The following is an 11921-nucleotide window of genomic DNA, read 5'->3' as shown; positions in this document are numbered from 1 at the left end:
AATAATAGAATCACCACAACCTGTCCAGCAATTCCAGTCCTGGATTTGCCACAGGACATATCTGCTTAGGTTATAACTAATGCAGTAAACAGTGACTCTTCCTAGTGACATGGTAAAAATAGAAAGGCTTCACATGACAGGGAGTTTTCTCATCTACAACACTCTTCAGAAGGTTTTAGCAGGGGGAGTTTCAGTGATATGTTTACAATTCCTCTGACACACATTACAAAAGAACTCTGGGGGTTTAATATGGCTCTTTATAGGTAGGAAGTACCACCATCTCCAGGGTATACAGATGCTAAATCTTTCATTTCAGACCTCACTTATAATTATATATTCAAAGATTTTTATTTTATGATGGGAACATAATAGAAGAAATAGAAATGTAATGGGGGAAATAAAACTTTCCACATTATCCCTTAAAGAATTTTCTTGAAAATTTTCACATTCCCTTAATTAGTTCCATGAAGAGACCAAGTTGCAAAAGTATAGGTTGCTTTGGAACTAGCTGTCAACAAAATAAAATAACATAGTTGTAAGCTGTTGCTCAGCTTTGACGACTGGGGGCAGTAATTCTCTGGTCCAGCAGGTGTTACAGTGCAGTGTTCTCACCAATGCTCAGTTAAAAGTTACCTTAAGCCTCCAGAGAATTCATGTGACAGCCACATGCTTAACAGGAAGGACAGAAATGATGCAGAGGTGCCAGGCTTCAGGGGTCTCTGAGCTACAATGCAAAACCTTCACAGACCCATATCCTGCAGCTGCACAGCCACAGCTCCCCCGGGACCCCAGGCTCGTGCTCCCTGCTGTGCCCGCCACCATCCCAGCCTTACACCCGCGGCCGCCCCCAGAGGCAGCTGAGGCAGGGAGACAGGTTACACTCGGCGTGCCGCAGCACAGCCCACAGGCAGGAGCAGGGCCGGACAGAGCTATGAAGTCATCACTGAAAACTCAGATCAGACTTCCAAGGACAGGCAGCTACAAACTAAACCTGCAGAGAGCTTTACATCTGCACTGCCTGCAGATCCTGGGCCAGGAGAACAGCTTGTTTCCTGTGAGCACGTGGCCAGGGACAGACTGCAGGACACTCCAGACTGAAGGACACCTCAGCCTCAGCTAGGCAGTGGCTCACTGCACTCATTTCCCAAGGCCAGGGACACTCATCCCATTAACCCAAAGTCTGGTTCCTGGGCTGGGCTGGGCTTTGTGGCTGCTGCTGTGGTGAACACAGCAGAGCAGTGAGTGGAACAGAGAAATGCTGCTTCCTCCAAAAATACACACACCCAAGGCACTTGCTCACAGTGTTTCTGTACACACTGCAATGGCTGCACTTAGTTTTGTCCACACACGGATGGACACAATGCTGTAGTTTACAAGCGACAGCTCCATATACTAGATTTGGTGCAGCACTTGCTGCTTGGTCATTCTCTTTTCATCTGCCAGAGCCTATGTAATATTCAACTCCTTAACCTTTGAGTATTCATCACCATATCACTTGGTGGATTCTTACCCCTTGCTGACAGCTGCCTGTTCTTTACAGCTTTTACATAAGATGTGTAGATGCAGAAATCTGCTGTGTCCTATCCATCTCTGAGTTTCAAGACAGTCTTCTCTGCCTTTGCAGCAGCTGACATTCAAAATTTTCTTTGAAAAATCTTTCCTCTGAAAATATGTTTTAAAGGTTACAGGTCACTTATCCCTCTGCAGTCCAGAACTTCTTTCCAGATGTGAGAAACTACTGTTCTTTAATTATACATTCCTCTGAAAGGCCTTTAACACTACGAATTCTTTTTTTTTATTTTATGAAAGTCATTTTATTGGCAAAACATATGACTAACAAAAGAGATATGACTTTATTCTTACCGTAATATGAATTATTACAACACTGTTTACAGCTGAGCTTCAAAAACAATTTTCAGGCAGCTCTGGTTTTGATGACTAAAGCTTAAACCTCTTAGGGTTTTTTTACTCATTTTTTAAAGCCAGAGGCAGTGGATTTCTAATTCCTGATGCCATTTTTGTCAAGCTGGGTGTCTGTAGGTCAGGCATATGCACTAGAACTATCTACGCTTCTTGGAGTTCTCTAACAGAAACTCATAAAACTGTAAGATGTTAGAAAATTGTGAAACACTGTTTAATTCACAAACTGAGATAAAATGAGAGCAGTTTTCCTCAGCCTGCACATAGCTTAAAGCTTGCTCCTTGCCTTAGCCTGAACAAAAATTTGTTGCCTGAAACATTGTCTGTCCTCTAGCTGGCTCAATGAAAACTCATTTGTGCTGAAGAGCCGTGCCTCACATGATGCTTTCAGCAGGACTCTGCACAAACATCACTGCTGGGGCTCCATACAGCCCTGGCTATCCAACTGGCAGGCAGGTCTCAAGAGTTCTTTATTCCTGCCAGACACAAACCATCATAGAGCAGCATTCTCCAAGAGACAGATCTGCTTGTGGGACATATAAATACTGGTTTTCCTTCCATTGATGTCAATAGGAACAAGGATGGAGGTATGATGTTATGAGATGCTAAGTTCTTAAAATATGTTCTGAATGATTTCTATTTTTAAGAGCTGTTTTGCTTTGGAGGATGAAAGGCCTGTTCACTCAATATGAGGAACAAGGTCTGTCTCAGAGATGTGGAAGAACATCTATTCATCCAAAAGCTTAGCTATTTCAGGAATAATCTGTAAATTATTTTTAGAGTTTGTTTAAGTGTTGTTAGCTATACCTGGCAGATTTCTGGCAAATGCATTATTGTTCCTTTAGACTTCTCCATTCCTGCAAGGAAACTTTTTGGGAGATGGGACTTGTCATTTCTCCTGTTGACACTGTTCTACTTTGTATAAATAATTACACATTCACTGGGACTGGGACTAACACCTCCACCCTCCCCAGGAGGGTTACTGAACCATCAGACTAGAGCATTGTTTTTCTCTCACCAGCTGGCTCCATGAATATTTAAGTATTTTTTACAAAGTGGGACTGTTCCAGTGAAAGGGGCTGATGGTCAGGTCACTGCTGTGAGGCAGAAACCTGAATTTGCAGAGCAGAGGAGAATTCCTCTCAAACACAGGGAGAAGTAAGATTTTGTAAGGCATGCACTGACTTCTTCAGGAGCACTAATGCAATCCTAACTTTCTCTGTGGGAGTTACACATCAATTTGTGTCACTGTTTTGACAACCACTTCCATTAAAAATCCTTCTTTAGCATGAAATGGAATAGTTTGCACCAAATGAAATTGAATTTGGAAACTTAAGTTCATTTAGAAATATGAAAAATCATATTCAGCTCCTGTGTACTGAGATTTTCTTTCTTGTCCAAGTATTCAGTCAATTATTAGCTCATTCTAAGTTAGAAAGTCTTCTAATAATATCTTGTTTACCAGTATGGGCTCCACAAATTCTATGCCTTTTATCTTAGTCTAATCAAAGGTCAGATAGATAAATTTCTGCTTTAAAAACTGGGAATTTTATTATTTTTTTGTTGTTGTCATAGAGTGAAGGGTTTCTGTGAAAGGCAGGGTAACTTGAGAATCCACAGCCAGGAAAACTTCAATTTCCTTAACTGAAAAACTTTCAGCTTAACAAATAGACTTATTTTTAGGGTAGTTCAAATACCAAACTAAACCAAAACAGACTGCTAAACTATCCAAAATCAAATAGCAGATTTGGCAGATACAAAGTAGCTGCCAAAAGAATTTGGAAATGGAGTCAAAATTGTCACAATAATCTTTGAAGATGAGGATGCAGCAAAATCATAAGCCCTGTTGTGTTTGGATCACAGCTCTGATCACTTTCTTACAGTGAAAACCTTTTGGGTCTAACTCTTGCATTAGACTTTGACTGGAAATGGATGCTGGAGTCTTATTCTACATTACAGAAAATGTAAAACAGGTATAAAATCAGAAAATAACAATCCAGGGCAGATCAGAGATGGTACACTGAATTCAGAAACTACTTAGTTGAATTAGATGTACTGGGCTTACATTAAAAGGAGATAATTGAATAAGGGTACTTAAGAGGAGACTCTGGTGTTAATAATGACAGAAAGTGATTAAGGACTCCACAGAGTCACACTTTTCCCTGGGTAAAACCTGTAACCATGAGATGGATGATAACCAAGAGACAGGCCAGCAAACATTTAGAGTGGTGTCAAGGCAGAGAGAAGTGTCAGCAGGGTTTAAGTTCCTAAGAGCTCAGAAAACTTAGCCAGAAAGCTGAATCCAGAGATGTACTGGATCGACAGAATAACAATCATGGCCTATTGGTTGCACATAGGCTCCATATGAATGAGTTCTTCTTTTGCCCTTTCAAGAATCTATATACCTCACATCACATATCTACATCTGCTCCTATTTACAGCAGGAATTCCTTGCTATTTGACACTGCACAGGATAATTATTATCAGTGCACTGCAGTACATCTGGAAAGATGAAGGAATGCTGGCTCAGCATACCTCAGGCAAGCACTGCACCTCTTAAAGAGGGATGGATTCCATAAAACAGCCCAAGAGCTGCATCAGCCTCTCATGCTGATGAAGCCAGGCATAATTGCTTTGAAGTGGAAGAGTCACAGCAGTACAGGTCTCCAACTGCAGAACAGGTAACAACAGAAATTTAAATAAATACTCACCGATCCTTGCAAATTCTCTGATTCTCTATTCAAATATGCTTCCCATCCACCAGAAAATGTTATATGGTAGAGGCAGTCTTCATTCCTTTTCTGCTGGGATTAAAATGAAATTTGGCTGTTATCTCAAGAATAAGCACAAAGACCAGGCTTAGACTGGGAAGACTTTTCTCACCTCAAAGTACCCTTTCAGTAAGTGAGTAGAAGGATTTAAATATAAAGACTCTTTTAGAACAGTTGCCTGTGCTCAAGTGTCCATGTCCAAACTGAAGTCAAGTATAGTTTAGGAACATTGAAATTAAATTACAATGTTACTTACTCAGTCTGGCCTTTATTTTGTTTGGTGGATACGAGAAATTTCCTCAGAGACTGTTAAAGCAAAAACAGTCTGAGGCTCTTGAAAGGATTAAAACAAGCAGCTCCTGGAATAAAGAAAGGATAAACTGCTGCTTGATTCTGGCACTGCGGTTATGATTCCTAATGGACTAAATGACTGCTGTGGACTCAGAACTGAATACAAGTTTCTGGCATTTTTATACCAAGTATATATCTAATTTAGGCATATAATGCTTTTCCAGTGTTTAACTTACTTTTCTGATACATTATGTAACTAAAATTACTACTATCTAGAAGTCTTTGGTCCCAGCTCCTAAAACTTCCATGTATGTTCTTTCCATTTTTTATAACTTTCCCCCTTAATTCTTTAACATTTTAATGACCTGTAATATTTTTTCCATAGCAAGAAGCATTTATCTAGTACTCAGATGTGTTCTGAGTACTCAGCAATACCATGCTGAGACTGATATTGATGGTGACATTTCTTTGCATATTAAAAAACAAGGATTCTGTGAAAATCATTACCCAGCAACATAATAGATCACAGATGTGTTTAAAAAACATAATATTAGGCTAAACTCTGAATTCTGGTCTGGAAGGCATGTGTGCATCTCCCAGGGCAGTAATTCAGCACTTAGAAAAAGTAAACTCACTATTGTAATGCACATGGCAAATAGCTGAGTTCCAGCCACCAGTGAAATAATTTGGCCCCAGTTTTGCATTCCATGACCCCTGTACTCTGATGGGAAGTAGGCCATGGGGACTGTCTGTAATTCCTGCAGCCAGAACTGCCCAGCCCTGGTACAATTTATTGCTGCACAGGAACATCAGTGATGCAACACCCACTTTCTTGCCAGGGACTCTGTGCTGAATAAGGACAACTGAGAGCACAGCATGAACAGCAGGAGGAACCCAGGAAGCCTTTCTGCACCATCAATATGATGCTGCACCTGGCACAGAATGACTGTATCAAGATATTCCCTCACAATTACTTCAGCTCTTTTTGCCTTGGCCTAATCTGCTTGTTAAAGAAAGGGCATTCTCTCTGTTCTGAATTTTCATCTTTAAGGAAGGAAGTCCTTCAGATGTAGGCTCACCCAGTTTATTATTCAGATGTAGCTGTTGAGCTGCTCATTGAAGTTAGGGACTCCTTTTCAAGCCAAGAAAACAAGTGCAAGAATTATTACAGCTGATGGAAATTTGATTGTATTCTCCCATCTCTTGTTGCACAGGCTGTCATATCATTTGCATATTTTGTAGAGTGCTTTTTTCTCATTGTCCCATTTATGGTAATTTGGAACCAGATAGTGAGTTTTCTTATCAGTAAAAGTAGGAAATCAAGATTTTAGTTGGCTGAACAACACTTTTCTTCCTAAGAGCATTTGCAGTAAATAAATTAGATCCAACTGTTCTCCTTTTTTTGTCCAGCCCTATAAATAATGTAGAGGGAAATTCAGGAAAAGTAATGAGAGCATTGGCAGGAAAGAGTTTCTCAGAGGGCTTAGTTCTGATTTCAAATCTGTGTTGCCAGTAACAGCAAACTAATTACATGTGAAACTGCACCGTGAAACCCAGGTCCCAGGTATCACCTGTGCAATAGAGTATGACACCACAACACATCTGATTCTCTTTAGAAACATCTCTATCCTGCAACTACAGCACACAGAAGACAGGAAAGAACAAACATGGGGAGGGGGAAGTAGAAGCTAGATGCCTTAATACAGACCTACTTATAGATGATGTAAAAGTCTTTCTTTCTTGAACTCCAGAGAATGAAAGCACACACACAAAAAATAGTTTCCTTCTTTGCTTGAGGTTACAGTTTTGGTTTTGACAGCATTCTTGCTGAAAGTACACTCTCATCCCAAAAGAGACTTCTCTGGCGCACCCTTGACATCTTTTGCAACTTTTCGTTCCCTACTTCTGCACGAAGAGGGCCTGACAGCCTCTGACTGCACACACTCCTGAGGGCATTCCCATGTGCCTTTACCCTGTGCCTCCAGTGTCACTTGTAGCCAGCTCCAAGGGAAGGGGCTGTGACCATGGCCAGTTTGTTACCATCAGCTGTGTCATGTAACTGCACTGTCTCTTCATTCAGGTCAGAGCTCAGTTGAACAGTGTCTAGTGGAGGTGGTGCTTTTGGAAGGGAAAGGACGCTATTGTATAGTAGATTGTTCAAAATATCAGCTCTTTTCATGTCTCAATCTATACACCAGACTCTGATCTAAATCTCCAGAAATTTATTCGTATACAGACATAAGTGACTCTTGTCATTAAACAAGAACAATGGCTCCAAGGATGATTTATATACATATATATCCCTCATTAAAGTAATTCTACTTTGTACCAAGAAATAGAAAGGCTAATTTTTCCATTTTGTGACAATTTTCTAGCTGCTGTCCTATTTCCTTCACAAGAACAACAAAATTAATGATCTCAGGTTTATCAGGTTTATCTCTCACATCCACCAAAGCTAAGGGAATTGGTTTTGTAATTATGTTTCATAATATTATCCACTTGAAGATTTGCTGATTTAGATTACATCAAGACTGGCTAGCTGATCTGTCTTAGCTTTTACAGCTATCTAGATAAGAATAGCACCCTATGACCCTTGCTGATGCCCTGCCCTGTGCTGGAGCTCAGAAGCTGACCTGCAGAGACTGAGATGCCTTGCTCCTCTCCTCTCATCTCTGTCTGCTGCTGGAAGATTTGGCCGTGGGACTGCCTGATTCACAGGTACCTGCTGGCACTTCAGGGGCTCTGCCTTTATTTATTTTAGGGCCCTCTACTCCAGACTTTATGCTCCTGTTCCTTTTACATGTTGAATATTTGTCTTGGACTATTATGTTTAAAATGCACTGTTGGGGACATAGCACTTGCTTAAAAATGGGGTTTTTTTAGAATCCCTTCCTCTGATTGGTACTTTAGCCATTTCTACACCTGCTGTGTGGTCACTGTAAGTGCCTGTTCTTGGACAATAGACCCTAGGATGCTTCACTAGAAGTGTTGAAACAATCTTGTACTATGAAGGAGTATCTGCTCCTGTTTGATATTTATTGGATCTCTTTGGTTAGATGAATGTTTGCAATTTAGCAGTAGTTATCTAATTTACAATTTTTATATTATGATGAAAAACATTTATCAACATTACTTGATAAATGTAATGATAAATTAATTATGTAATTTATCATTACATTTATCAAGTAATGATGAATCAGCACCATTCTCCTTAATATTTTCTTATGCTGGCAAATAAGCAACTGACTTTGAACAATAGAAGGTAAAATATTAAAAAAAAAAATTATTGAATATCAGTTTGTATTCCTATAAAGAAAAGAGGCAAGTAGAAACTGATATTAGAATTACCCAAATGGACAAATGGAAACACCAGAAGGTAATTTAGCAAAGCCACATTGAAAAACTCTACTGCTTTTATGATTAATGCATCATGTCTGCTCTCTGTTAAATGCTAAAATGAAATATGAAGTTTTGAACAGTATTAAATATGACAATACTTGAGGTAAAACTAGCAAAGAGACCAAAAAAAAAAAAAAAAGGTAAGAATGTAGGCTTAGTTCCAAAGAATTTCCTAAATTCTTAGGGTGTGGTAAAATTGTCAATACTAAAATTGGTATGTCAGAGTCAGAAGAACCAGGGGAAGATTCAGTTAAAGGTGCCATATGGAAAACTCTTTGTCTTACAGATCTAAACAAATTTGGGAATCCTAGGAGCTGGCTGGGCATATCAGTTTGCAAGAGTCATTTTAGGTGCTTGGATTATCAAGAAAATAGGGATAAAATCTCTCTATTGCACGTTTTCCAGTGCTCTTATGAAAAGGGACAACTCGCAATTGCAGGAAATACCAAAGTTCTTTTGGAAATGAAAATATCAAGATCTTGGCACTTCAGGCTGCACTGAAAGAGTTGGGGTTGTTTAGCCTGGAGAAGACGCAGGAGAAGCCTTACTGCAGCCTTTCAAGCAATGAGGGGGACTTAATAAGAGGGGGGAAACTTTTTAATAGTGCCTGTAACAATAGGACAAGGAGTAATGGTTTTAAACTAAAAGAGTGTAAACTCGTATAAGATATGAGGAAAGAAATTTTTTATTATGAGGGTGCCAACAACAAGAGAAATGGAGGATGCCTCATCCCTGGAAACATTTGAAGTAGGATTGGATGGGGCTCTGATCTAGTTGCTTCTCATTGCAGGGGTGTTGGATTAGATGACCTTTAAAGGTCCCTGCTAACTCAAACCATTCTATGATTCAAATGAAATAAAGAGCATTTACTTGTTGTCATCTTATTGCAAAAGGCCCAAACCTTGGTGATTTCTCATGGACAGCTCCTCACAGCACAGCCAACAAACTCCATCTCTCACCCAGCTCACCCACTCTTTGGTAGCACTCGTCTTGTTATTGGACACAGCTGTGGCCTATTAAGGGCAGGTCTGTTCCCAATCTTTGGTGATTGGTACAGCTGCAACTCCTCAGGTGTGAGACTGCCTTCTGCACTATTCTCTTACATTCTAACCCTCCATATTTATTGATAGTATTTATGTAAATTTAAATTAATTTCACAGTGTCAGCTGAACAGGACATGTACAGAAACACCAAGAGAGCACTGCAAGGTCTTTTGCCGTGGTACAAAATGCCAAGGTATTTTGTCCAGGTGACTCTCCACTGAGAAAAGAAGATTTGGTGAGAAGCCTGAAAGCTGGACCATAAGCTAAGTTTCATGTTCAGTCAGGTCATCAGCCCACTTTGGCTGATGCACAGCAACATTATGATTATCTTTGTCCCAGGGAAGATGTCAGGGAGAATATATATGTGGGATACATGAGGCACAGGAGGTTTGCACCAACATTTATACAGTCTTTCCAAAGAACATCTCAGGGACAGTCTGTCACACAGGGTTACATTTCAGGAAGAGGTTTCCACTTTCCACTTCAGTAGCTGTCTCATTTTCAGGCAGACAAGGTCTCACTTGCCAGACATTCATTAGGAAATTTGTCTCTTGTCAGCTCTGTGTACAAAATATCTTTCTTCAGTGCCTGATAGGGAGAAGCCCTCACCCCTGGATCACCAGCATCACTAGCTGAGCCCAGCATTGCTGGCAGCAGCTGGTGGGGGAAGAGGGGTCCCTCAGGCTGGCTCTTCTGCCAGACTGCTGCAGGAGGCAATGACACCCTGTGACACCAGGCATTTTTTATAATTACTATGGCACTAGCTCTGTAGTTCATCCATTAAATGTCTGTCACTAAAGATTCATTGTTCCAAGCCTGAAGATCTGTCACCTCAGGGACACATGACAGAAAATAGTTTTTGTTCTACCTTCAAAAAGAAACTACTATAGAAAACTTTTGCTGCAATGTCAACTGTCCAAAGTTAGACATTTTTGTCCACATTAAGAAAGACCCTTTGCTTATGCAACTCCATACTATTTTTGTCACATAACCTATATCATTTGTGTAAAGATTACATACACAAGGCAGCATAATTAAGATTGCATGAGATTGTAAATATGTAATCTTTTGGGTTTGAGCTTAAAACTTTTCTAGCTGAATTTATATCTACTACCTACAAACAATTTCTAACTGTGCATTCCATGGTTTTATCCCAAAAAGACAGGGACTCTAACAGATGCTGATTGAGCAGCTTCCTGACTTCAAAAATGAAATATCATCAGCATATGAAAGGGTTTACTTTATTTGGTTCCCTGCAAGAGTAGAGGACTGGGCTTGGTGAAGAAGAAAGGTCACTCCTGTTTCTGTGTTCCTAACAGATCATAATTTAGCTGAAGATTAATGTCAATGCTAACAGGTTTATTTATGGGTAACTACTTACTGGCCTTTTACTTTTCTGTTCCTTCTGCAGCCATTGATGGAAACCAGCCAGACATCTCTGGGTTAGTTCATGGGTGAATTCTCTCTAGCAACATCATTTACATTTGGTAAATGCAGTTTAATTTGAGAGCCTTGTTTATAGTCTGTCATTTACTACTTGTGGTATTCGCAATCTATTTAATAGTGGGCACTAAAGAAGTACTTGAGCACACCAGATTGAGGGTGTTTGGGGAATACACATTTAGGGTGTGTTTCTGGACAGGCAGTGCCAGGGAGTGATGCTGCTGTTTTCCTGATTGGCAAAGGTGCAGGAGCTTGCCTGCATGGGCTGCATGGGCTGGGAGCTTTCCCAGCAGCCTGTTCATCACCTCAATTTGCTCAACAGGCCTGAATTGCCCTGTTGCTGCACAGATCTGTAGATATGCTTGGGTGGCAATGCAGAACCTGTTACGGTGTTAACTGTTCAGAAGTTTAAAACTACCTTTAGATGAGGCAAAATCTGCAGCAATCACATATAAAAGGAGTCCTGGAACATGCAATCCATGAGATCTAACAGCCTTTGTTGCTGGTTTTGCCTGGAGCACAGCTCTTCAGTTGATATTAGGCCTGAAATCTTCTTCTTATAAAATAGAGGGTCTTCTCTAGACTAAAAATCATTGACTGAAAGGAGCAGCAAGGAACTCGTGTCTGTGCTGTGAGGATTACACAGCTTTCTGTCATACACATTGACTTCCAGATGTAACAACTTTTATTATCATTGTAATATATTATACCTAATGTAATATATTATACCATTATTATACCTTCATGACTACACCCAATATTCCTAGTGGCATCAGTTAAACTTCTAGCTGTCAACCAGCATCTCATTGGTCATGGTGTAAGTAAATGTCTCCTTCTTAGCTTCCTTACTTTCCATTTCTGTCACTTAAGATCAGTTCAAAACCCAGATGCAAACACAGTCTCTGTTCTCACAATGTTATGATCTCTGTTTCCACAAGCCCCTTCTTGTGAGCTGGACGCCCTGCCCCAACCTTCCACCAAGTCTTGCCTGGATGTGTCCTGCTCCTTCCTCCAGTCCCACTGGGGGGATGTGGCAGCCTCTCCTCAGGGCTGC

The sequence above is a fragment of the Zonotrichia leucophrys genome, chromosome 9 (assembly GCF_028769735.1).
Source record: "Zonotrichia leucophrys gambelii isolate GWCS_2022_RI chromosome 9, RI_Zleu_2.0, whole genome shotgun sequence".
NCBI lineage: Eukaryota > Metazoa > Chordata > Aves > Passeriformes > Passerellidae > Zonotrichia > Zonotrichia leucophrys.
Note: the sequence above shows the minus strand (reverse complement) of the source record.